This window comes from Panthera pardus, unplaced genomic scaffold, assembly GCF_024362965.1.
Source record: "Panthera pardus isolate Hobbes unplaced genomic scaffold, ASM2436296v1 HiC_scaffold_22, whole genome shotgun sequence".
In the NCBI taxonomy this organism is placed as follows: Eukaryota; Metazoa; Chordata; class Mammalia; order Carnivora; family Felidae; genus Panthera; species Panthera pardus.
In genome coordinates, this window is record NW_026526788.1 from 83,992,987 (window position 1) to 84,014,535 (window position 21,549).

General features: G+C 48.5%; 1 protein-coding gene and 1 long non-coding RNA gene across 2 annotated transcripts in view; one reads left to right on the forward strand and one right to left on the reverse strand.

Moving 5' to 3' along the window:
• The window catches only part of MGMT (O-6-methylguanine-DNA methyltransferase), a 298,547-nt gene that overhangs the window by 258,456 nt on the left and 18,542 nt on the right, over positions 1–21,549 (forward strand). The window lies entirely within an intron of this gene.
• On the reverse strand, positions 232–13,962 carry LOC128779048 (uncharacterized). Its single transcript, XR_008424983.1, has 3 exons — positions 13,555–13,962; positions 917–1,138; positions 232–428 (listed from the first exon to the last, which is right to left on the reverse strand). It is a non-coding gene; the product is annotated as an uncharacterized LOC128779048 (long non-coding RNA).

Here is a 21,549-nt window from a genome sequence, read left to right on the forward strand (position 1 = left end):
AAATACGGGGAGGTGGTCAGAGCCTGTGTTCCCTGAGGTTTCCATAAATCAGGCAAAAAAAAAAAAAAAAAAAAAAAATGAACTTGAGAATGCCTTTAGTGAAGGCCACCGGGGTCACAGTATAATTTAACCAAGCTTAAAAGGTAACCAAAAGGTGGTTTGAAAGTCAGCTACTTTCAGACTTTGTGTAGGATATAACGGGATCTCTTTTGCAAATAAATAATACTTGAAATTGTTACAAGTGTAGCTTTTATGGGAAAATACATTAAAATATAACTGTTACATCTAGCACAATAATTAAACAGCAAACTGGCGAAAGTTTCACCCTCATTATGTTCACGCATTTAAGAAGATCACCGACCGTGTTCCTCGTGTTGGGTACATATGGGTATTCTTTACCTCGGAGCCGCAGAGTATCAGATTTCTACCTACCGAGAAAAGAAAATTACAGTGTCTGTTTCCTCAACTTTTCATTTTAAATGGGCTTTGAAAAGTAGGAATTTTCTATCAGGTCTATATTTTAAAGTGAAAAACAGACTTTTCACTTAAATGTGCTTTCAGAATTTTTATTCCCACTGTAGGCATTAGATTAACATGTGTTGCTTCCAAAGAGAATGTTTAAATATTTTTGTTGTCATAAAATATTGTATATTCACATTTTACAGGCAGCGTTAATGCATTTTTAAATGCATTTTTATACCATCCGAGAAGTAATAAATAGGATTCTCTCTACCACCTGGGTTTATAGAGAAAATTATATTTTAATAAAAAATGTATAGAGAATTGGACTGTAAATTATCAATACATTAAATATATAAATGTTAGTACATTAATGGCAGTAACACTGTAACGCTATTTGTAGGAGCCAGAAGTGTAAAAACTATTATTTAAATGCCTCATCACCTATGATTTTTACCTGCAACCCTTATGTTCGGGCCGACTCAGAATACAAGATTTACAGGTTGTGTGTACGTGTCAGAATGGGAAGATCTGATCTCTTTCCAAGGCCGTTTGCGTAGCCGTGTGATTCGTGCGGTGCTGGAGTCACCAGGACGGAGCAGACCTCCTGAGGCTCGGCACGCTGGGGCATCGTGTTGTATCTTAACGGCACAAAACACAGTGCGTCTGAAGAAGAAAACTGGAGAATGAAGTAGGGGAAGGAAAGTCTTTAGCCTAAAATACATCTCAGTGACGAGTGAGAAGTTTTGAAAATCAGATCAGATTTCTCCTGCTCTCTAAATGTTAAGGTAAACAGCCACAGTGTTTCAGAAAGTAGCATCCCTGGTGAGTCCTGCCCGCTCCCACCCCCCACCCCCCAGCTTCAAAAGCTACAGTATCTTCGTTGCTATGGCAACTACTTTTGCATTTTTTTGAGTACCGCTCTTAATTGTTGCACAGAACACGCTGTGTAAAGGACCCATCCCTAGACGTGCGTGTGTACACGCATTGTCTGCTTTTTCTAAAAATGCATGCTCCTTCCTCGGCTGGGCCACGGTGGTCCGGCAACATGGTCTTCTTTTCAGCCTTTCCTTAGACAGTTTGAGGAAAACCCAGAAGCTGAGCTTCATGCGACCTCGAGCTCATTGCTTGGCCAAGACCTACTTTTCAGAGAAAATTCGCAGCTCTTCCCCTGTTTAGAAAAAGATATGCAAGAACCAACATAAATGGCACGTTTCCCCCCCCCCTTCTTTTTCCTCAAGAATTGGGCCTTTGATGTTCAAGAGCAGCTAATATTAAAGGCCATCCCTGGCAGGCCTTAGAAACTGTGCCTATTTATGACCAATGTAAAACAGCGAAATCTAGCTGAGTATGATGGCATCATTAGTTTGTGAATCGCATCCTTGAAAATAACTGTGGAGGAGCCAAATCGGTTTAAAGGAAGATAACGGAATGGTTTAAGCTGCTTAGGTTGAATGCCAATTATGTTTTAATATTCAACTGAGCATATTTTACTAAGAAAAAAGGCCGCGTTGACGCATGCATAACTCATTGGCAGCGTCGGCCAGCTGTGCCACTCTACTCTGCGAATCACTTTGTGCATTTTAGTGGCATGGTAATTTAGTGGAGAACTACCTGAGTGATGGCATTTTCAATGAGCAGGTAATCTACAGAGAATTTTTATATGGTTATGAGTTCTGTGCTTCAGCCCAGCAACACAAAAATACATCAAGACCAATTACGGTATCAACTTTCAGCGTGGTACCCTCGCCACGCAAGTGCATGTATTTCTGCCCCAGGCATTTCAAATTGCATCTAATTTGAAATCTTTGGGGTTTTAATTAAATTTCAGAATATATGGAATTCTTCATTAGTACCTGCTCTGAATAGCAGATTATCCTTCTCTTGGTCTCGTTAAAGAAGTAGGCTGTGGTAAATAGCATGTTCAGGAACTGATCATTTGTGGGGCCTGGGTATTGGAACAGAAATAGTGAAATGCAAAATAATATCAAAAAGATTATTAGTCCAGGGAGAGTCTCTTGATTTGTATTTTAATGGAATTTTACATTTCTCTTAATGATTTGCAAATTGTCCTCTGATTATAAGATGCATTAAGCTTTTCATTTTAATGGCAGAGACACAGCCATTAGCAGAATTTTTTTTTCTGTCTTCTTTTTAGAGTGCTTCCCTGCAGCAGATAAATATTGAAACCATTAACACCTTTTGATGTTCCTCACAGCCTGCACCTTGGACCCACGCGAGGCTCCCGTGGTCCCTCCGTGTTAATACCTGGCTGGGGGCCCCTGCTTCTTCACCGGCTGGGTTTCCCTTTCCAGAATACGGGATTCGTTTTTAAAGTTTCACCGGCAGATCTTGTTTATTTGTGTTAAAGCTAATGCATTTAAATAGTATTAATGGCCCAATTTGTATTAATAAAAGCCGTTCTCCTCGGTGTGAAGGTTGACGGTGCTCACCGCTCCTACCCCGCGCCGGTCTGTAGGGCTGGAGTGAGGGAGGGCCGAGCAGCGTGCACGGGGAACGCAGGCTCGCCTTGCCAGTCTGGAGGGTTCTGGGGAAGTTCGCGGGCGGTGAGAGAGGCGCACAGGGCTCACGGCATTAGCCAGCTGACCGAGGCTGACCACAGCTCGACCCCAAGAGCAGGCTGCTTGCCTCCGCTTTGGCCTCTGAGGTAATGTCTTAATTTTCAGGCTAAGACTTCTGGTCCCCTACAAAGTGCACGCCGCTTATGTGACCAGAGCCATGGGTGGAAATCCACGCTTGCCCCCCACCTGCCAGCAGGCCCGGGTGAGGGGCGGGGACTTGCTGCTCTGACCTAGGACGTGGGAGGGCTGAGGCTCCCCGGGGGCCCTTCAGAAGCCAGCAGCCCCATGTGACCGCAGAACTGGAAGAACCAGGGCCACCTCCCGGAGGAGCCGAGTGAGGCCTGTGCCCCCTCAGCCCTCTGTTCTCAAGGGTGGATCTTCAGGCCGAGCGGGCCGGGCCGACCTGAGGGATGTTTCCAGCATCCCTGCTGACCTTGACCCAGCCCAGGTCTGTGAGCTGGTGAGGGATGCTCCCTTGAGCCTCTAGGCGCTCGTCTGTGCAGCCCTGCCCGCATGCGTGACCTCAGGCCCCGTGCTCGGCCTGCGAGGAGCCTGGGGGCTCCCACCCCCATTTCCACCAGGCCTGCAGAGCCAGCGCGGGGACTGCCGGCGCCCCTTATCCGGGACGGTGGGGGCGCGTGCCGCAGGCTGGGTGGCTTGGGCAGCGGAAGTGTGTTCTCTCTGTTCTCTCACGGCTCTGGAGCTGCAAGTCCAGGGTCCAGGCTTTTCCCGAGCTGCCCGCCTGCCGCCCCTGCGTGGGTCCCTTTAGGGACAAAGGCCCCTGGGATCGCGTTGCACTTTCTCCTTCCTTCGTTACAGGGACACCAGTCAGATGGCTCAGGGTCCCCCAACGGCTTCCTCGTAATCGCCTCTTTAAAGGCCCTTTCTCCAGATAGTTGCGTTGTCAGGTGCTACTGGCTGTTGGGACCTCAGCATTGAATTTTGGAGGACACGGTCCCACCAGTAACATGCTTTCTGAGCCTCTGGTGGCCCGTGTGTAAGGCGGGGTGACAGCAGCGACGTGTAAAGGGGTCCTGAGGGGGAAATGAGACCTCCAGAGACCCAGCACAGGGAGCCCCTGCTGCCTTCGCAGCGGATAGAACGTGCTCTCCAGAACCCTAGCGACCCTCGTGGTGAGCAGACTCTGCCCGGCGTTGTGAACCAAGTCTTCTGAAGTGCTCTAGACATTCAACAGAACTTGGCAAGGACACCCTGCCTAGTGGCTACGGGACACACAGCTTGCGTCCCCGCGGGCTGGCCACACTGAGCCACAGTAGAGGGTCAGCGTGTCTGGGGAGAACTCCCTGCAGAGTTGGGGAGGGGGAGGGGTCCTCCCACCTGTCTCGGCTCTGATGGAGACCGGCCCCGCCAGGTTGCCCTTCCTGAAGCTTCTCTGGAGATGCCTGGTGCTTTGCTCGTTCATTCACACCCACCCTGAAGATAACGTTTGGCTTTCTTAGATGTGGGACGTCCTCCTCTGGGGAAACACGGATGCGTGCACTTCGGGTTTAAGTTTGAGGCTATCTGCCGTCAGACTGGTGCTGCGGGAGGCCGGGCCACCTGGCTCTGACCGCCGTGGGAGATGTTTGTGAGGTGTTAGCTGTCGCTGTTTCCAGCACTGAACGCACTTCACTGTCCGTTTCCGACCTTTGATTCAGCTGCCGTGGTTTGGGCCCACCCTCATAAGCGTGGCTCTTGGCTTTGCAGAATAGAAAGTGAGGGGATGTGGGGCAGTGGGCCAGCCAAGTCTCAACGACACGACACGTGCAGAAAGATGTGCCTCGTGTTTCTTAACAAATCCCTGGTATCATTTGTTTCTTGTTACTTTAATCTTACGAGGAGAAGCCATTAAAAGCCTCCTGTAAGTGATTTTGGAGGTTCTGTTCCTTGGGAGCGAGTCAGGCCTCCAAAGGAGAGCACGGGGCCTCTTGCCCAGGCGCTGCCTGCAAGTGGGAGGTGTCACACTTGCTCTGCGTCTAGGCCATGCAGGCCTGGATTTCGCGGCTCTCGCCTCCCTCAAAGCCTGAGCCCCTGCCGGTCCTGCCTCTAGGGCCTTTTGTCTCCTCGCTGTCTGGTGTCCTCGTTTTGCAGAAGCCCCCGTGAGGGGTTTACTGGGGACGTTGCTCTTCCTGCGCGCAGGCTGACTTCTGGCGAAGACCGTACCGGGCCTGCCTTTTCTCTCCATACACCATATAGCCGTGCTTGTTGGTAGAACTGGGGTGCAGGGTGGAGGTGATTCAGAAAGGTGGAACCTTACACGGAAAATCAGAGGGGACCCTTTGCTGAGATCAGGACCACAAGCAGAGGTCTAAACACGTCCCGCATCCTGAGGTTGCTGGCTGCCCCCAGGGGGTTGCTGCAGACTCTGCCCTCAAGCCACCTGCAGCCCAGGGGCCGAGCGCTTCTCTGAGGCCTTGCTTGTGACCTTGGGGTGCAGCTGTGCTAGGCCCCGGGCACTGCACGCGCACCACTTCTAGCCTGCTGCAGGCAGCCTCTAGCGCTTTGCAAAACCCTTGAGTTTCTAAATTCGGCAGATTTAACCTTGGATCCTAGAAGCAAGACTTCAAGCCCTGAGTTTATGATATCAGAGAGTTGAGCCGTGCTTGCTGTCTCTTAGAGCACGCAGGATGATTCTCTGAGAACTTTTTTACAGCTTGCCTATCTTTCTGACAGACAAGGTCATTTCTGCTCCTCCTGCCAGACCCCTGCAGCGCTCGGCCGAGGGTGTCGTTGCCCACTGTGTCCTACCCACACTCGGCAACGGGAAACCAGCAAAATATCACCCCGCACTCAGCCATTCCCTTGTCCCCGGATTTGCCGCAGCCGTGAGCAGAGGATTCCCAGGGCTCTGAGGACAGCTGAGCACAAATGGGCTTGGGGAAGAAAGGAGCAGACGTACATTTAACTCCAGAGGAAGCAGATCTAGGTCACTTGGTAAAACCTCAGTTCTACCGGATGTTAAGACGTCTCACCAGGAAAGATTGCGTGACCACCAGCAGAAGCTTGGGAACGTGTAAGCAAAGCTGAGCCAGACTCCTGAGACACACCCTTCAGTACGGTGTGTATACCTCGATGGTCAGAAGGTTCTGTAGTTTATGAATTTCCTGAACCTCCCCAAATACAGAACCTTCTCCACAGCTCCTCTCCCTGTTAGCACCTGGGGATGGCTGATGCTCCCCACAGTGTAGTCTGGAGAGCCCTGGCCTATGGAACCGCCATAAAAATGACCTAGCCTTCCCGGGTGACCTTTGGACACTTGAGGAGACTCCAGAAAACCCTGAGAGGATTTGTAGAAAACCCCTGGGAGGTGTGCTGGGGCAGCAACGGCTGTGTGGCCCTCCCCTCCCTGGACCAAGTGTGCTCTGGCCCCTTTTTCCAAAGAGCAGGTGGATGGAAGTATGGAGGGGTGTCCAGATTCCCCCTTCCCAAGTGCCTTGGACACAGTTGTTAAATGACCCTTGATTAGTTATTCCATTTTATACATTGGGGGCAGAGATCCTAGAAATTCAGTACAATACATGTATTGAATTCTTTTCCCAGACTTAAAAAAAAAAAAAAAAATGTCATCGTCTTCAAAGTAAAGATCAATTGGGAGGAAAGGGAGATGATCCTGAGTGGTGAGGGCCGGGGACTCCAGGCCTCCCATGAGTGGGTGGGGACAGATGCCACTCGTAGACAGAGCCCTAGGCCTGACCATGAAGACCCAAGTTCAGCTCATCATTTGTTGGACAAGTACCCATTGAGCTACATGCAAAGCCCTTTTGTAGGCTCTGGAAATTTAGCACAGAACAACAAAATTCTGGGCCTTAAGGAGCTTCTGTGCCAGTGGGAAATAGATACACATGTATATGATGTGCATCCCCTAGACTCTTGGGGGAGTGACGTGAGTGCTTTGAAGGAGCGTAAACCAGGCCACTGGGATGAAGAGGGCGGGGCTTGGAGGTCGGGGTGCTAAGGGCTCCTTTGGAAAGTGTGAGCAGAGGAGGAAGACGCAGTGTGTGTGGCACTCAGATGCTTGCATATTTCTTCCTCTTCCCGCTCCTGTGTAAAATCTAAACACCAGGAAGAACAAGAAAACCAAATAACCTTTTTGAATCACTTCTTATCAGATGACAGGAGCAGTTTCAAGAGCCTCCTTAATTGTTGAGCACATTGAAGGCAAGTTGATATTTTCATGATTTTAGTGAAATACTTGCTTCAGATAAAAGAAACTTCCTACGGGGTTTGTGAGGTATTGATAATAAAGGGAAGGTTCACGATGCCCCCCCCCCCCCCCCCGCCGGGTAAGGAATGGAGCACCAGCAGCACTGCCAAGTACCTGTGTGCCCTCCCTGGCCATGTCTGCCTTCCCTCCTCGCGGCCCCGTGTTTGCTGTTACATACGAAGGGGGGGTAATACCGATACCTTCCTGTGACTTGCCCTGTTCAATCAACATTGTTGTGAGATTCCTCTGTTTTTGAATCCCATGGAGATTTTTACTAATAACTACTGTTAAGTATCCCATGTTGTGAATTTGCCATAATTTGTTTCCTACGCTGTGTTATAGAAATGAGGGTTCTCACCTTTTTTTTTTTTTTTTTTTTTTTTTTTTTTGCCTTTATAAGTGATGATGCTACAGATATTCTAGTACAGGTATTTTAGTGTTCTGGGTGGCTGGAAATATGCGGAAAAGTATGAAAGTTATTTTTCAGTTTTCTTATTTTCTTTAAAAGATATTACTTCACAACAAAACAAATAATGAATTTTGGGGGTTATAATATATGTAGAAGTAGAGTAACAATAGTATAAAAGGTAGGACTGGGGAAATGATAATATACTGCTGTAAGGTTCTTTATGTTATTGTGAGCAAGTGTAATGTTATTTGAGGGCAGACTTTGATAAACCAAAGATGAATTTGTAAATTCTAAGATGACACTTAAGAAATAAAACCGACATAAGCCAATAGATCGTGCATACACTAATTGAAAAGGTAAAGTAGAATACTGATTTTAAAAATACTTAATCTGAAAGTAAAAAGAGAGAAAGGGGAGCAGAAAACAGGACAAATAGCACATCCATCTTATTTAAACCCAACTGCATTGGTAATTACGTTAAATGTAAATGGTCTTAAGATTCAATAAAAAGGCATAGATTCCTCCTTACTAAGATTCGATAAAAAGCCAGACACCCCCACACACACACACACACTATATATATTTTCTACGATACACAGATTTATAAAAGGGTAAAGACAGAGTTTTGTGCAAAAAGTTAAGTAAAATGAAGTCACATGTATCAGAAAGGAATAAGTACACTTGTCTTCATTTTCAGGTTATATAGTTGTTTACATAGAGTATCTTATATAGAATTTTGAAAACTATTAAAACAAGTAAATTCAACAAGGCTGAAGATAAATTTTAATATATAAAGTTATTTGATTTTTATGCAAAGAAATTAAAAATTAAAGTATAAACTATTTAGGATTAACTTTAATAAAAGATACATAAGACCTGGCCATTGAGCAATATAAAACATGCTGAGAGAAATTAAAGAGGGCCTAAATACACATCCTTTCATCATAGGAAAAGCCAGTACTGCCAAGACTTTAGTTCTTCATGAACTATCCTTTGTGTTAAGTTCACTCAGGCCTTGAAATTCCCAGCTGATTCTAAAGCTATATGGAAATGCAAAAGGCCTAGAACATCTAAAGCAAGCTTGAAACTAAATGAAGATGTTAGAACTAGAATTACCTGATTTCAAGACTCACTAATCTTCTGTAATCAAGATACTGTGGTACTTGCATAAAGATCAAAACTTAGAGCAGAAGAGAAAACCTTTTCAACAAATAGTGCCTGAACAACTTGGTATCATCTGCAAAAGAAGAAAAAAGTTCACCTTGACCCTTTGCTCACACCATATATAAAAATTAATTTGATATGTATCTGTACCTAAATGTAAAGCGTGGACTCTAATGCTTTTAGAAGAAACCATGGAGAATACCTTCATAATTTTAACAGACAAATATTCCCTATAACACAGAAAAATAAGGCTACGAACACAGAAATAAAATACACTCTATTCAAAGTAGAAGACATCCAAAGCTATCTACACATTCAATGCAATCCCAATCAAAATTGCACCAGCATTCTTCTCGAAACTAGAACAAGCAATCCTAAAATTCATATGGAACCACAAAAGGCCCCGAATAGCCAAAGTAATTTTGAAGAAGAAGACCAAAGCAGGAGGCATCACAATCCCAGACTTTAGCCTCTACTACAAAGCTGTCATCATCAAGACAGCATGGTATTGGCATAAAAACAGACACATAGACCAATGGAATAGAATAGAAACCCCAGAACTAGACCCACAAACGTACGGCCAACTCATCTTTGACAAAGCAGGAAAGAACATCCAATGGAAAAAAGACGGTCTCTTTAACAAATGGTGCTGGGAGAACTGGACAGCAACATGCAGAAGGTTGAAACTAGACCACTTTCTCACACCATTCACAAAAATAAACTCAAAATGGATAAAGGACCTGAATGTGAGACAGGAAACCATCAAAACCTTAGAGGAGAAAGCAGGAAAAGACCTCTCTGACCTCAGCCGTAGCAATCTCTTACTCGGCACATCCCCAAAGGCAAGGGAATTAAAAGCAAAAGTGAATTACTGGGACCTTATGAAGATAAAAAGCTTCTGCACAGCAAAGGAAACAACCAACAAAACTAAAAGGCAACCAACGGAATGGGAAAAGATATTTGCAAATGACACATCGGACAAAAGGCTAGTATCCAAAATCTATAAAGAGCTCATCAAACTCCACACCCGAAAAACAAATAACCCAGTGAAGAAATGGGCAGAAAACATGAATAGACACTTCTCTAAAGAAGACATCCGGATGGCCAACAGGCACATGAAAAGATGTTCAACGTCGCTCCTTATCAGGGAAATACAAATCAAAACCACACTCAGATACCACCTCACGCCAGTCAGAGTGGCCAAAATGAAGAAATCAGGAGACTATAGATGCTGGAGAGGATGTGGAGAAACAGGAACCCTCTTGCACTGTTGGTGGGAATGCAAATTGGTGCAGCCGCTCTGGAAAGCAGTGTGGAGGTTCCTCAGAAAATTAAAAATAGACCTACCCTATGACCCAGCAATAGCACTGCTAGGAATTTATCCAAGGGATACAGGAGTACTGATGCATAGGGGCACCTGTACCCCAATGTTTATAGCGGCACTCTCAACAATAGCCAAATTATGGAAAGAGCCTAAATGTCCATCAACTGATGAGTGGATAAAGAAATTGTGGTTTGGGGCGCCTGGGTGGCTTGGTCGGTTGGGCGGCCGACTTCGGCTCAGGCCATGATCTCGCGGTCCGTGAGTTCCAGCCCCGCGTCGGGCTCTGTGCTGACAGCTCAGAGCCTGGAGCCTGTTTCAGATTCTGTGTCTCCCTCTCTCTGACCCTCCCCCGTTCATGCTCTGTCTCTCTCTGTCTCAAAAATAAGTAAACGTTAAAAAAAAATAAATAAATAAAAAAAAAAAAAAAAAAAAAGAAATTGTGGTTTATATACACAATGGAATACTACGTGGCAATGAGAAAAAATGAAATATGGCCTTTTGTAGCAACATGGATGGAACTGGAGAGTGTGATGCTAAGTGAAATAAGCCATACAGAGAAAGACAGATACCATATGGTTTCACTCTTATGTGGATCCTGAGAAACATAACAGAAACCCATGGGGGAGGGGAAGGGAAAAAAAAAAAAAGGTTAGAGTGGGAGAGAGCCAAAGCATAAGAGACTGTTAAAAACTGAGAACAAACTGAGGGTTGATGGGGGGTGGGAGGGAGGGCAGGGTGGGTGATGGGTATTGAGGAGGGAACCTTTTGGGATGAGCACTGGGTGTTGTATGGAAACCAATTTGACAGTAAATTTCATATATTAAAAAAAAAAAAAAACAGAAGACATCATTAAAACAATGAATAGGAAAGAGACAGAGTAAGAGAAAGTATTCGCAACGTGTATACCTAACAAAGGATTTGTACACAGGACATATGAAGACTCCTGACTCCATAATAAAAAGACAGTCCAGTAAGTGGGAAAAAGAGCAGCCTCTTCACAAAGGAATATTGTCTGAATTGATCCGTAAATACATGAAAAAGTGCTCATTGTGAAATTAAAGACCTATTACTACTTACATTAGCACCCCCAAAATGAAATACTTAGGTATAACTGTAACCCAAGTATGTACTAGGTCTATAGCGGGAAAACTGGAGGCGATGGAAGAGATCGAAGAAGAGCTAAATGGATGCAGAGGAATCCCATGTTCATGAATAGGAAGACTTTATATGGTCAAGATGTCAGTTCTTTCCAACTTGATCTAAAAATTTAACGCAGTCTCGATCACAGTCCCAGCAGTTTGCCTGGTGGATATCAGCAAACTGATTCTGAAGTTTATATGGAGGCCCAGAATGGCCAATAACACAACACTGAAGGAAAACAAGATTGGAGGACTGAGGCGAGGGTACCTTAAGACTTACTAAAAAGCTGCAGTAATCAAGACGATAGAGTGTGGGTGAAGGAATAAACAGATGAGTGGCACAAAAGAACCCAGGAATAGACTGGGCTGGTTTTCAGCAAAGACACAAAGACAATTCAGTAGGAAAAAAAGATAATCTTTTCAACAGATGCTGCTGGAGTAACAGAAGATCTGTGTGCAAAGAAAGGACTATAGACAGACTTTCCACCCTTCACAAAAATCTAGCTCAGAATGGACCACAGGCCTAAATGTAAAACACAAACCATTAAGACTCCTAGAAGACAGGAGAACACCTAGATGACCTTGGGGATGGTGATGACCTTTTAGGTGAAACACCGGAGGCACAATTCAGGAAATAATCGGTAAGTTGGACTCTCTTAAAATTAAAAACTGGTGCTCTGTGGAACACAGCATCTGTGGAATAAGACAAGCTGCAGACTGGAAGAAAGTATTTGCAAGAGACACGTGTGATAAGGACTGTTCCCTAAAATATGCAAAGAACCTTTGAAACTTGGGGAGAAAATGAACAAGCCAACTGAAAAGTGAGCCAGAGACATGAACGGACACCTGACCGATGAAGATACACAGATGGCGAGTTATCAGATTAAAAAAAAAAAGTTTAACATCCTACGTTGTCAGGGAAATGCAAATTAAAGTAACGAGATGTTACTACACACCTATTAGAATGGCCAACGTCCAGAACACTGACAACAGCAAATGCTGGTGAGGATGTGGGGCAACAGGAACTCCCATTCGCTGCTGGTGGGGACACAACATGGTGCACTTGGGAAGACAGTTTGGCAGATTCTTACAAAATTAAGTATAATCTTGCCTTCCCACCGAGCCATCAGGCTCCTTAGTATTTGCCCGCATGAATTGAAAACATGCCCATTCAAAATCCTGCACACGGATGTTTATAGCAGCTTTATTTATAATTGAAAAAAACCCGAAAGGAACCAGGATGTCCTTCGGTAGGAGAGTGGCCATCTGTGGGTCATCAGTGTCCCTCCCCGGCCCCCTAAACCACCCCACAGGACGGACTGGCCATCCTGGTCTCATAGGCATGGTGAGGGAAGGGAAGCCTCAGGTCTTTGAACTGTGTCACCAGATTCTGCTAAGCCAGCAAGCCAAGCAGGGGCTCTGTCAGTGAGTTGCCTTGCCATTTTGCAGTGAAGACAGTCCTGTGCAGCCGCCTTCCCTCGGTGAGTGGAAGAGAGCACAGAATCCATGTCCGTGTGGGCCCAAGGCGTGACCAGCCCCTTGAGCTATCCCCTTGGCTTGGCCACATCTGAGGGCAGGCGGCAGTGTCCTAGGCAGGCCAGAGCTTTGGTGTTCATAGCCATGGTTTGAATGACTAAAGTTGAGTGGTTTAATTATAGAGTACTTCATTTAATTAATGTTCCCCCAGTCTGTTGCTGATGTGCAACATAGAAGTTCATTAATCTGAGTGTCAGGCAGCATTCCTAGACCTGAAAACCATTGTGCTTTTCCTGAGTATGTGTCGTCGTGTTTAACCACACGACAGGCCTGTTGTACCAGCACGATGACAACCCTTTCAGAAAGTGCCCCCGGACTACAGAGTGTGTTCTGTTTTCGGGGCTGAATGCACACCAGTGGGCTGGACCACACGTTGACCTAACACGGACGCTGTGGTTGGGTAGCATGCTCATGGAGTGTTTCCACATCCACAGAAGCTCAAGGGGCAGAGCATAGTTTACACATTCTTGTGATGTTTTATTTTTAAGCAGCCAGTGCGGACGTTTTGTGGCTCAGTGAGCCCACACGGCCATCCTCCGTATAGACTGGCCAGGGCCAAGGGCCCCAGGGTTTCCATTTTGTGGTCATCCTGTCCTCTCTGTGGCTTTTTGTGTCTCCTTAGCAATCATGCACTTTCAGCTGAGACCTCCTCTCCCCACCGTTACCACATTTCACGTTCAAGCGTCCCTCTTTGCACACATACGATCTCTGCAGAGCAGTGATTTTGCCTCACAGACCTGTGCCGTTTCCGGGGTCCGGGTGGGGCCGATCAGGCTCACACTTCGTGGCTGTGGTTCTGTCAGCAGCTCACGCTTACTGAGCCCTCTCCATGTGACGGGGACTCTGTTGACCACTCGGTGCAGATTTCACTTTCAGTCCTCGATGCTGGGACCCTCGTTTTTGAGTTGAGGGCACCGAACTTCAGAGAGATAATGAGCTTAAATGACTAGTAAGTGGCACAGGTGACAGGAATGCATGCACATGTCACCTCACAGCGTGAGCCCTCTCCTCACATGCCAGGAAGGGTAAATTCACCACGGCAGTCTTTGCCGGCTGTGCCGTGACCACATAGAGCCAGTCGTGCAAGTGGCTCGTACTTGGGAGCGTGAGCTGGTTTTGAAGTTGGCCATAGCTTCTGTGTTGACCTCTTGGTAGAATCAGGAGTGACTGTGACATCACTGCCCTACTGTCTGCCTGGAAGCTTACATTCCATGCTAGTTCATGTTTCGCTTTTTTAGCTCTCCAATGCCATGTTTTCCAGTGAGGGGTCTGAGCAGGTGGTGACTGCCACCTGAAGCCCTTGGCCGTGCACTTGGGGCACACCTGTGCCCTGCCTCCTCCTGGCATGCACATAGTAGCTGCTGATTGAATATTGAATAAATGAGTAAGAAACTAATAAATCTGAACATACACTGGGTCTTTTCTCCCTTGCATTATGTGAGCCTGAATTTGGGACATTACCTTCTACATAGAACAATGTGCTCTTTCTGAAGTGTAATTAGAAATAACCCACATTAGGGGTGCCTAGGTGGCTCAGTCGGTTCAGGGTTCAGCTTCAGCTCAGGTCATGATCTTGCGGTTCATGAGATCGAGCCCCACATCAGGCTCTGTGCTGACAGCTCAGAGGCTGGAACCTGCTTCGGATTCTGTGTGTATGTGTGTGTGTCTCTCTCTCTGCCCTCCCCCGCTCACATTCTGTCTCTCTCTGTCTCTCAAAAATAAACATGTTAAAAACTTTAAAAAAAGAAAAAAAGAAATACCCGTGTTACGTTGAGGCCGCGCTGTTCCCGGGTACCCTACCGCTGCACCAATGGCCCTCAGCTGCCACAGGTAGGGCTGAGTGGTTGTGGACAGGCACAGGCCCATTTTCCCCAGCAACAGCACTGAGCTGGTGACAACAACCTCACCTCTCTTGTGACACTGTAGACCAGCCTTTAGCCAAGGAGCAAAGTCCCCAGACCACCCCCCCACCTACCCCAGGGCGGCTCTTTCCCATCACCAGCCAGAGATCCCACTGTCTGTGTGCCCCCCGGGCTCTGTGCCCTGCTCATTTCGGCCTCCAGCCTGGGCTTCGCAGACAGGCCCGGGGAGTGCTAGAAGGTAAATGCCTCTCTCGTACCCAGAGCAGGGGGAGAACCACTGCAGAACCACTGCATCTGTTTGTCATGGACGAGGACTGACTGCAGGTGACACATCTAATGCCAAGTGTGAAAAGCCGAAGAAGCCGGAAGTGAGCTGTCTTACAGGGTTGTCCCCAGCAGGCCCCTCTCTGCACCTTGGCCCCGGTCCCTGAACCCACCTGGCCAGGCAGCAGGCGGAAACGTCCCCAGCCCTCCATTTCCCTCTCTGCCTAGGAGAACTTCCTTAGTGTATGTTCAGTGCAATGTCGCAGCCGGGCCCTTGCCTGGCCTTCCCTCCGTCCTTGTCACCCCTGCAGAGGGCACGTGCGTTACCGGTCCTGTGGCAACCCCCTCTACCCACACCTGCACGGCCTCGTCCTCATTTGAATAGGTGAGAAACCAAAGTCAGCTGCACAATTGGAGCTAGATTCCATCACTCAAAATTCAGTCACAACTTCTTTTGAATTCTTCAGCTGCCCTGCGGCAAAGGCTCAATGTTGATACTGAGATTAATCCCCAAAGAGCCCCTCATTTCTCTGCAGAGAAATTAAAGCTTGCCAGTTTTCCTTTTGCCTGTCCTCCTGACAGCTCTCTCAGTAATGATATGCCTTCTCCATGGCATAATCCCTGTCCTACGGTAAAGAATAATTCATTAAGAAATTAAGGGCTTAGTGCCTTTCTGTTAGGTTGGTCTTCAAAAGTTAGCTAAAATTATTTAACAGACCTCAGGGCTGTTTCACAGGAGCTCAAGAAGCCATATGGGTGGGGACCACGCAGACCCACCCACCCCCTATAGATTTGTCAGTATTCCCAGAAATTAAGTCCAAGGACAGAAGCGCCTGGGTGTCAGGGCTAGGACTGTGGGACGCTACCCTGCTTCAGGAAGCAAACAATGTTTAGACTTTCCAGGAGCAGCCAAGTAGGCCTCCTGGTGAAGCTGGCAAGGCTCCCTTTCCACTACTCGGGAGGGCCAGCAGGAGGCTTCTAGAAGTTTCCAACTGGGTGCACAGGAGTTTCTGAACTGGATTGGAAGCAGGGTGGGGTGGTACGTACACACGTCATTGTGTATTTAGCGTGAAACGGCGTGGGTCCGAAACGCGCTCAGCTGGTCCCTTCTCTGCCGTGTGACTGAAACCGCCAAAGGGAAGGCGTGATATGACATCAGCAGTGGCCTTCCTGTCGCTGCTCAGGGTGGATGAAGGGATGGCAATGTTGGAAAACATTGTGTTGTGTACACTGGTGACATTGTGTCATTTTAAATCTGATTCTCCACCTTTTTGTTGTTCTGCTCACAAGGTTGTGCGGGGAGGGAGCACTGACCCTGTGTGTGAGTGCTGTGTGGGGAACAGCGTTCGGTTCTTTCTGGGGAATGGGCCGGTCGGGGGCCTGGTTAGGGGAGCAGGTCCCAGCGTCCTGGCCACGAAAGCTGGGAGAACTTCTAAGAGGAGAAAGCGAGTGTCCCGAAGGAGAACAGTCTAGGTGAGGTGCGCGGGGGCCGGGGGCCCAAGGGAACCAGGACTGGAGGCTCGGACTTGTTCTCGATCCGGCCTTTTCTCAGTGGCCCCCCAGTGCTCAGCATGCACTCAGGTGCACGTTCTTAAACAGGTACTCTCCTTCCCTCCCCCTCAGCGTTTTCACGCCCTGTGTTTCTCTGTGGTTCTGATATTGTCCGGAAACCATTAACACCTGTTCAGAGTCGGTTCTTCTGCTTTGAGCTGAATGACAATTATTTGAATGGTGAAGGGTGTTAATACATAATTATTCACATTCAAACCAGGACATTCACGGTTTAATCATCTCTCTGTAGGCCTCCTTAAGTTGGAGCTTACAGTCTTGGGCATAATTCTTTCGTTAAATAAGTTTCGGGCACTCTAATTATTGGGAAGGTGAGTACAAATACGCACGGTGCCGCCGTGAGGACGTGGTGCCCCCTTCACCTGGCAGAAGCCTCGCTGGGTGTGTGCGTCGTCTCGTCGCACGTGCGTGAGGCGGGAGGTTCATTTCCGAGGGCTAACAGTCCAGTCCGTGTGCGACGTGAGCTCTGTGATTGTGTTCTCGTGCGCCCAGGACCGGACGAGCGTGCGGGCGCGTTTCTGTTCATGAGCACAGTGCCCTGCTCGGCCTGGCTAGGCCTGGAAAGGGGCCGGCGTCACCCTGTAGACCCTGTGTTCATCTGGACCCCTCCATCTGCTCGACATTACTGAGGTCCCCAAAGAGCTTGCATTGTGAGGGTTGTGTCTGTCTGCATTTCCCAAGCTGGAAATTAAACCTGAGGACTTCTTAAGGCCTTAAGTTCTTTTAAAAATAACAATGAATTTGCTACATGTTATCAAAAATAATATATTTTGTATGAAAATGGCTATTTTCCAAAACCAAAAACACTTACTGAGAAGACTGGCTTTTTTTTTTTTTTTTTTTTTTTTTAATGTGTTTGCCAATCTCAGTAGTGTCTGCCTTAATGGAAGACAGCTGGATTCTCATAGCTACCCTGTCACTTAATCTGTTGTGGTATCACACGTCATTTAGCTTACGGAAAACTCCTACATGCTTGTGAGAGCAGGAGAATTAAAAAGGCAAATAACATCTTAGTGTTACTGTGAAAATCCCCCTAAACGGGTCTCAGGGACCCCTAAAGCTCCCCAGGCCACACTTTGAGGACCACTGTTCTAAAATATCAAAAATTTTATTGCGCCTAAAAATTACTCATTGCCTATACAAGGGGTAGTAAAAGTTTTGTGTTGTGCTTTGTGGACTTTTTTCAGTTTATTTTGTTTTTTTAAACTGCATCCCAAAATCTTTTTTTTTTTTTTTTTGGCCCGTAGCTAGAGATGCGTACGATTGTGGTACTTGTTAACAAATTAGGTCAACCTGTGCCGTGCACTCATTCTGGCATCGGCCAGACCCAGAAGCAAAGCAGAGCCCCGCGCCGTGTCCCCACGCTGGCAGGAGGGAATTTCACATCCGCATGGACATCACCTCACACGTCTTTCTTCCTTCCCTGACCTATGTTGATATTAGTCACGAAAGGGAAATTTAGGAACTAAAAACACAGTATTGTTGGCTGCAGAGCCCAGCCGCCACCTTCAGTGGGTCCGGAATGCACGTACGGGACCAGAAGCAGAGTGCCGTGAGGCGGAGACCGGGCCTGTCTCCCCGTCTGGCAGGGTAAGCTCGTGTACGGCCGGGACACCGTCCTCCCCGGCGGGCTCATCCCGGAACAGCCCTAGGCTGTGGGTGTCACACCTGCCCGCCTTCCTAGGTCAGGGGCAGAGGGGAGAATGGGCCACCTGTGGCTAGCCTGGGAGGGAGAGAAAGGTAGGCAGGCCAGCACGGGGGCACGAGGGTCTGCTGGGCACTCCTTTCCCCTCCCAAACTGCCGTTTGGCTAAGCATGCATCATTGTTGGGGGACAGGAATCCAAGGATGGACAGCAGGCCCTATGGACAAAGCGCCTTTCCCACAGGTCAGCTCTGATGACCTCTGTGCGGCGTGTACCTTCGCGCTGGTCCCGTCCGACCAGGATGAAACCAAGATGGAGGGGTGGGAAGCAGCCCAGTTGTGTACCTCTGTGGGGGGTGCTGAGGGCGTGGTGGAAGACTGTGCGATGCCGGTGATGGAGGCCTGTGCCCGAGAGCCTGGCCCCCTGCTGGCCCGGGCCTTCCCAGCATGCCCTTGGATAGCCTGCTCCATCCGGGGCCCCAGGGATCTCTCACCCGCCGAGGAGAGGACAGTCACACCAGAGTCATGGCGGCTGTCAAGGATTCAATATGATAAAGCAGGTTGCACGGTGCCTGGTGTGCAGTAAGAAACGTTAACACTAGTTATGAACCATCGTTGATTCGTAAGCAAATTGACCAAAATTTCCAAATGAATTTTCAGAATAGTACTCATGCCCCTGTTTCCTCAGCATCGCTCAGAACCTCTGAGGAACATCTCTTTCAAGATAGCCTTTCTAGCTTTGGTGGTACAGTGGTGAGCATAGCTGCCTTCCAGAATAGCCTTTCAACTCTGCATCATGTACACTGACCAGGCTTTTATTGACTACTTACTGTGTACCTAAAACCGTCCGTGTTCAGTACTTTGAAATACTTGCACATTGGCAATTTTTGTTACACAGCAATGGATTCGACTCGTGGAAAGTGATCCAAAATTCAGCCTACTTAATAACACCGATCCTTAGGCCAGCAGAAATCGTTTTGGAGCCACAAGCACTGAGGCCGCAAAATAACAGGCCATCTTTACTTGGCATCTTACCAGCTGGCTCAGCGCGTAACACCCAACGGAGTAGCCAGGGATTTTCTGGAAAGGGGGGTTGGGCGGGTAGGACTCCCTAAAGGTGTCCTGTGAAAGGCACATGCCTCCTTCTGTAAGCATTCCGTGGGGTTGTCTTACCGCAGAGCCTCGCGCACAGGTAGCCATACTGGGCGCGGGCCCATCCCTGGGGTGTCCGCCACTGACTAGGAGAGTCACTCAGGGCTGCAGGGGAATGTCGGGCTTAGAACCAGATGCACGTTGGGGACGGCAACTACCGTCTGCACGTAGTTTTTATAGAAGGGTCTCAAAGGTATGGGCATTAGCGTCTCTGTTTTGGGGACAGAGGCAGGTTTTCTCTGGCTTGTCCATTGTCAAAGTCACTCGTGCAGTTAATCCTTCGCACAGTCACTGCTTACACCCCAAAACCACAGGGCTTGTCTGCCATCACTCACTCATGGTGTGGTCTTCATTTCTCAGAACTTGGTAAGTGGACACTGAAGAAGGGGAGCTCAGAAAGGCTCATCCAGAACAGAAGGCCTTAGCCAAGCCCCTGAGCTTGGGACTAGCTTACAGACAGACAGGGACCCTGTCACCAAAACCCACTTTGGCAGTAGGGTGCACAGGTCCTGCCCTCTAGGCCCCAGGGAGCAGTAGACGAGTCCAGCACCCAGCCAGCTGTGTGGACGGTAGTCAAGCCATGGCACTGAGCCTGATTTTTGTCATTTGTTCAATGAGGATAGTGATGTCAGCTTTGCAGAGTGGGTGTTGAGGACTTTAGTGGAAAATTAGCGACAGCTCCTAAGAGCTCAGGAAGCTCTGTGTCTGCGTGGTGTTTGGGAAGGTGGGACACAGAGCAGGGGGCCCGGGCCATGGCCAGGCCAAGTGCCTTCATGTGTCTTCTTCCCCTCCACGTGCCAGAGAGCATTGAGCTGTGCCCCCAGAGAGGCCAAGAGGCCCCTGAGTGTCTGAGACATCACTGTGGACACAGGCCTGCGGAGGCTGGCTGGCTCACTGTGGGTGAGCCAAGTGCCTTAGAGTGTGAGAGTAGCGGGGAAGGTACCTTCTTTTTTGTGAATGTTACAGGCCATGAATTCTGCCTCTGTATGTGGCTTTAGTGACCATTCGCTGAAAAGCTATTACAGTCTGACACAAGGGGTGGATGGGATCCACCCAGCAATGCCTGGGTCACAGAGGTCCCGTTCTCCCAGCTGGGAAAGAGGCCCTCTGGTTTAGCCCTTAGGAAGATAGTGACAGCAGAACATGGAGTGGCCCGTGCACGGTTCTAGACGAGAGCCTCTTCTTGCCTCTGAAACAGCCACTGTCTGCCCAGGCGTCTTCCCCAGGCTTCCCTATTTGCGGGCTTGTCTCCCGGGTGTGAGACGCCCCCCTTCTCCTGCCTGGGAAACCCCTGCCCATCTGTCGGGACCCAGGCCCCAAGCCCCCTATCAGTTGATTGGTCTCCTTGCTCTGGAGATGGGGTTGGTGCACAGCAGCCAGTGCCACAGGGTTTTGCAGCCTGTTCTGTAATACGTTGCACATAAAGATTTGAGGGGCACCCGGGGGGCTCGGTCGGTTGAGCATCCAACTCAGGTCATGATCCCAGAGCTGTACGATCAAGCCCCCCATCAGGCTCCATGCCGAGTGTGGAGCCTGCTTAGGATTCTCTCCCTCTCTTCCTCTGCCCGCTCCCCCACTTGAGCGTGCTCTCTAAAAACAGAAAAAAATTGAAAGGTTGATGTGGGGCTCTGTTCCCCCACAGTCCTGGCCAGTCTGCCCATGGGCAGAGCTGTGACCGTGTGTAGGTGGCCCTGTGCTGTCCTGACCCGGATTGCGGGTCCACAGTAGATTTTCACACACTTCATGTATCAGTGCATCTGCACTGTCCCCCCGTCAGGAAGCTCAAGCTTGCGCACATGCGCGAGTGACCTCCTATAAACTTGTTTTTCCTTTGTGTTTCCTCTGTATGTCTTTTGTTTTTCCTCTGTTACGTCTGGGTCTGTGGAGGCCATGGGGAGCATGTTGAAGTAAATCGAGTTACTTGCCCTCTATCTCGTAGCTACCGTGTAATGCGTATGTTGGCGCGTGTGGAAGGCACGGACGGATTATTGACACGTTAGCTGGAGAGTCGCTCCTATGTCCGAAGATGCTGCGGTTGCTGGGGATGAGTGTGGAGTTCGGGAAGGAAGGCCGTCTCCAGGGGACTCGTTTATGTTTCTCAAGGCCCCCGCGGGCGCACCCCTTGCTGGGCCTGCTGAGCAACGGGGTGGCCTGCTCTGGCCTGTCCAGAGCCAATAGGCTGAGTTGCTGGAACTCCGCCCGAGCCACAGCCCTGGAGCGTTAGGGTGGAGACCCATAAGGC